The sequence below is a fragment of the Microtus oregoni genome, unplaced genomic scaffold (assembly GCF_018167655.1).
Source record: "Microtus oregoni isolate MIOR12 unplaced genomic scaffold, Mior012 000061F_ref0000440, whole genome shotgun sequence".
NCBI lineage: Eukaryota > Metazoa > Chordata > Mammalia > Rodentia > Cricetidae > Microtus > Microtus oregoni.
Window position 1 is genome coordinate 11,367,207 of NW_024543871.1, and position 6,000 is coordinate 11,373,206.

Below are 6,000 nucleotides of genomic sequence, written 5' to 3' on the forward strand. Positions count from 1 at the left end.
ATTAACTGTTACAGGATCCAGGTCCATGAATCTAGGAATTTTACACGCAAACTTGGTTGCTTATGGATAGTTTATAATTGAAAAAAACCAGTGACTTTGTGTGCTTTAAGTTAGCATGTATTCTGATGTAGAAACTTTTCTTGGCGTTTGGAGCTAAGGGTCTATAAATATTACTTCACTAGCCATTTCACTCCATAGTAGGTCTGACTTAAAAGGGGAATGGGGGTCCCAGGGAGACTTTGCGGCAGGAGGGGTCTGGTCTTTACCGTTTACTTCTTGGCCTTATATTGTCATGACAGTGGCATCTCTTGGTAGTAACATTGCACATTTCCAGGTCTTTCTTTTATTCAGATTTCCAGAACCAGCTACATTGTACCTCTCAGAGTTACCAGCATGAGCCAGTGTTCCCTTCATAGGTCAAACATGATGATTTTCATTTTTCTTAATGGATTCTGGTTGACAATATAAGCCTTTTTAAAATGAAAAATTATGTATGTTGATGGATGCTTTGCCTGCATGTATGTCTGTATACCACATGCATTTAGCGGTTGTGTAGGCCAGACATGGGCATCAGATTCTCTGGGACTAGAGCTTCAGATGATTGTGAACAGCCATGTGGGCACTGGGAATAGAAGATGGATCATTCCTGTAATGTAATGGTTAGCTCTGGACTCTGAATCCAGAAATCCTAGTTTGTATCTCTGGGGAACCTGTTCCTTGAGGAAGAGACCTGGTCAGTGATCCTTATCAACTCAGACCACAAAACCCAATATAAATGGGCTGCCCCATGCATGCTTCAGCATTGCTGGCGGGGGGGGGGCATGTTTCCTCTACAAGAGCATCCTGGGCTCTTAACAACCTTAACAACTGAGCCACCGCTCCAGTCCCAATACAAACCTTTTAATACAAGTTTATCACAGTAGTTATTTATCTTGAACCAAAAATGTCAAGAAGTATGAAAAGACATAATTTTAAACTGTCCTTGAGACAAACTCAGTGAAGAACTAACTTCCCTCTATCCGATTATTGATAGAAGATTAAGTATACAGAAAATCGAATCCTGAATGCTGTGGGAGATAGGCACCAAGGAACACACACAGACAGATCTACCAAATCAGTAGCAGATTTCTCTTATAGCTTTAATATTGTTTCCATACTCTGCAGCTTTGCCAACTTGAGAATCATGTGTTGTAGAGCATTTCTTCCTTGGTCATGTTTACCTGGGCTGTAAGTGCTTTTTGTGCTTTGGTGTCCATTTCCTTGCCTAGATTTGGGAAATATTCTGTTAATTTCATTGAACACACTTTCTATTCTTTGAATTTTTCTTTTCTTTCTGAGCCCTCTTTTGCACCACGGATTCTTGGGTTTGGTCTCTTGTTCATATCCCAAAGTTCCTCAAATTCGTAGTACTGTTTGTTTGTTTTACCTTTGAAAGTAGTTGTGATGGTTTATATTACTTGTCAGCTTCACACAATCTAGAAGCACCATGGAGACAATTTTATGTGTGAGGGAGTTTCTAGTTAATGGAGGTGGGTAGATTCACGCTAAACATAACTGTCACCATTCCATGGGATACCGCTCCAGACTGAATAATCAAGAGAAAGTGGTGCAAGTAAAAACATTCATCACCCTCTGCTTCTTAACTAGAGATGCAACATGACCAGCATCTTCCTGTTCCTAGTACCATGCCTTTCTTGCCATGATAGAATGATTTCATGCAACTATAAGTTAAAATAAATTCTTCCTCTTTTGAATTGCTTGCTCCCAGGAATTTTATCAAGCAGCATTGAAAATAAAACTAATAAAGTAGTATTTTCTCCATTTTGGCCTTCATCCATGTTATTCTTCCTTTCACTTGGTCTAGTCAATTGATCATTCTTATGAGAACTAAACTCTGGAGCTGGAGAGATAACTCAAGGGTTAAGAGTATCTGTTGCACTTGCAGACAGGACCATAGTTTGGTTGCCAACACCCACATGGTGACTCACAGCCACTTGTAATTCTAGTCCCAGAGAATCCAATGTTGTCTTCTGGTCTCCACAGACATGGCACATACATGATACACAGACACGTATGTAAGCACATAAAATGAAAATAAATATTAGATGAAATAATGTTTATCATATCACATTGATAGTGTCTTTCAGTCAAGAAAGGCATTAGATGTAACATGTCTTCCGCCTGAAGAGTTCTAGGTGTACAGGGATGGGGACAAGCTGTTGAAATAGGAACAATGTATATGAGAGGTGAGATATATGTGGGAAATATAGGTCCTGTTTGGGGGACACTCTGTGGGGAAGTAATCTGGTGGGTATCCTCAAAAGTGGATTGGGTGTGTGACTGTACAGGATCGAGACAGCTTGTGGCATGCAAGGTAGAGAGTTTCTATTGTAACTGAGATGAAGCCATCATATGATTTGAAACAAGCAGTTGACACAAACTGGCCTGAGCTTTTGAGAAACAGTTCTGTAGCACCAATGAGGAAGAGAAACAGAGCTACAGCTCGGTGAAAACCCTAAGGAGGATCTCTATGGACGGATGATGAGAAAGCCATGAGACGAAGCAATGGCCGTGGAGACAAAGAAAAGGAACTGGTAAATAGTCCAGTATTAAATAAAACAAAACAAAAACCCTCTCAGTGAGCACCAAGGAACTTTGAAAAGCAAGGAACGATGACAGAATAAAAGACCAGTTACTAAAAATTATTGCTGAATCGGAAATTCAGAAATAGCTAGGGTCACCATCTCTATTGTACCCCCCCCCCCTCAGAGAACATGTCCACATCGTACTTTGTGTATACTCAGTGTTTAAGAAGTCTTGTTGAATAATCTTCCTATTTAGGCTAATTTCCGTCCATGACCATCTTATCACCTCTATGTGAGAAATATTTTTTTTTTAAGAAATCATCTTTGAGTTCATGGAGGAAGGTGGTAGATTAGGGACAGCCAGCACATCCCTGCGTGTGGCATCAGTGACTCTGAAGCAAAACATTAGCTGCATGGCTGTGTTGAAAGGAACAGGGGTGCAGCTGTAAACAGAGATAGCATCAGGTGAACTCGAAAACTATTGAACTTTAGATTTGTTAAACAAACAAAGGAATCTAACATAGTGTACTGTGCAAAATCATAGAGAAGGGAGACAATCCTACTCCACATGGCTTTAAGCAGAAGAGAAATGCAATGTGTCTGAGCTTTCTCAGTTACACAGTTTACCACTCTGGGAAAAAAAACACAACAGTTTAAGACAGGAGATCTTTGATTCTTACAGCAAGAATTTGCAAAGCAATCAACCCAAGATTTATGGTGGGCCCAGAAAACTGCTTGTCACTAGGATGCCGACCTACTACTTAGGTCTATAGGGTGGGAAGGGGACATCATCCTCCAGAAGGAAGTGGAGGGTACTTACATTTGAGAACCATGGTTCAATTCCTGGGAGAAAGAGTGAGATCAATTGCGTGTGGATGGGAGTGTCTGTGGTAGGGCATAGGCAAGGACAGTGCCTAGCATCACCTGGATAATCAGGACCCCTCAGGGTTTCCACCTCACCATCAAGCACAAATTGTTTTCGATGGACTGTGTACTTCCTGAGATCTACAGACAGATCCCCAGACATTTACTGGAAACTCAACTGCTGCTGAATATTTCCCCTACCCGCATGGGATCAGCAAAGCATCTCTGGTGGAAGGCGTATCCAAAAGGTCAGTCAATGGTTGCAGCTGACAGGTCAGATCTGACAATAAGTCCTATACTCACCATATCGCTAGGCCAGCATATGAAGAATGTTAGCAGGAATTCAACCCCACAGCAGCCATGGTTGCTATCTCATTGCAGAGTAAAAGGCAGGGTGGGGCCCAGCCTCCAAACAGCCCTTTCTGGTCTGGCTTGTTTGGACTTCACCGAGGGGTGAGGGGGAAACCTCTGTACCCTCCCCTCTCTTTCCAAATAAACTTCAAAGGACAAGCCTGGAGCTGGGGGTGGGGAAACAAAGTAGTCCTGTCCTCAGCAAGGAATGATGCTTGACGGCTTTTCTGAATTGGTTTGTTTTCCTTCATTATCATTTCTCATACCTTCCTCCCATATATTTTCCTCTTTTTCCTATGTTTCTATTTATGTTTTCCCCGTTCTCACTCTTCTTTTAGTTACTCACACTTTAACCTTCACCAGTTTTTTAAGATTGAAAAAAGATTTTTTTTTCATACATTACATTCTGAACACAGTTCTCCCCTTTTCCTCTCAAATCCTCCCCACCTTCCATCCATCCAACTCTGTGTCTTCTTTCTCTCCCTCTTTAGAAAAAAAAAGAGAACAGGCAAAAAACAAAACATAACAAAACCCAAACCAAAATAGAACAAAACAAACAGAAAACAAAAAAGCACGTGACACAGATACACATAGAGACCCATGCACACACACAGAAAACAGAAAGCATAAAATATAAACAAAAAGAGCAGTAAGGTTAAAAAAATGCCCAGACAAAGAATTATGAGACAAAAAAAAATTCTAAAGTACCATTGAGTTTGTTTAGAGTTGGTCATTTATTTCTGGGCATGGGGCCTGCCCTTGAGTGTGGTTTGTTTCCCCAGTGAGGCTCCCTTGGAGAAAACTAAATTTCCCTTTGGGAGCACATGTAAATTGGATATAGTTTCTTGGTTAGAGATGGGGCATGTGTCTACCTCCCCAAACCCCCACCCTGGATCTAGGTCCCCATCCGGGTTAGACCTGCTGCTCCCATCTCTGAGAGTTCATCAGTTCTGTGGCATCTTGAAGGCATTGTTTCCTTGATATCTTTCACCCCCCCTAGGCTTTTACAATCTTTTTGCTTCTTCTTCCAGAGTTTCCTGAGGCCTGAGCAGAGGGATTTGATGGAGACATCCCATCTAGGACTGGATGTTCCAAGGTCTCACATTCTCTGTACTTTGTCTGCCCGTGGGTCTCAGCATTTGCTCCCATCAAGTGCAACAGGAAGATTCTCTGATGATGGCCGAACAAGACACTGCTCAGCTTCCCTGGACAGTGGAGAGTCAGCCTTCACTAAGTTTGAAACTCCCAGTTTGGGCTACCAGTCAGTATTCTAGCGCCTTTCTTTTCTACCAATATGGGGATAGAGTTATTCTTTCCAGCGGTTTCATATTGTATTTTGTTTTTAAGTGTTGCAGTTGCTACAATCTGTTTTCTGTCCATTGAGTGAAAGTGCAGATTGAGGCTAGAAAGACTCCCATAGAAAGCTGAAAGTGATATTCATTCAAATAGATGTCGAAACACAAGACATGCAAAACTTGAAGGCAATATGACTCTTCTAAAAGTTGGTGAATGTTTAAAAATTGAAACTGTTGGTATTGAGATGGGTAAAATAGCAAACAATTGAGAAGTCTAGTTTTAAAAATGATGTCAGTGAGGATTCAAATAAAGAGATGAAGGAGATACAAAATTCAACTGAGGACTTAGACGCGATTCATTGACACATTGACAAGAATAAGCACCTACTTCTCAGCAATAACTCTAAACGTAGATGTCTGTAACTCTCCAATTAAAATACGCAGACGGTGAGTGCATGATTGCACTAGCCATGTTATGTACCGATGAGAGCATCTCACAGCACTCCTCTCCTCCTCCGGCCTTTACATTGTTTTGTCTCCTCCTCCAAGATGTTCCCTGAGAGCTGGTGACAGTGGAGAGTGTTAATAAAGATTATCTCATTTAGGACAGAGCACCCAATTTTTTATTCTAGCACTTTGACCTATAATGTATTGTGTACCTCTTCACCAGGAACTATTGGCTAGGAAGGGAAGAACCATTCCCTTTTGAGGTTGTTCTCACTGCTAGTTTCCCCATGTTCTGGTGGCTAGCACCACAGCCATGCACATGCAGGCACCAGGGACCTAGTGAATTGTGTACAAGAGACAGGAAGTTGGGAATGGGACTTGTTGGGAGAATATGGGTGAATGTGATCATATCTCATTGTATGTATATATGAAATTCTCAAGAATAAAAAGACATTATA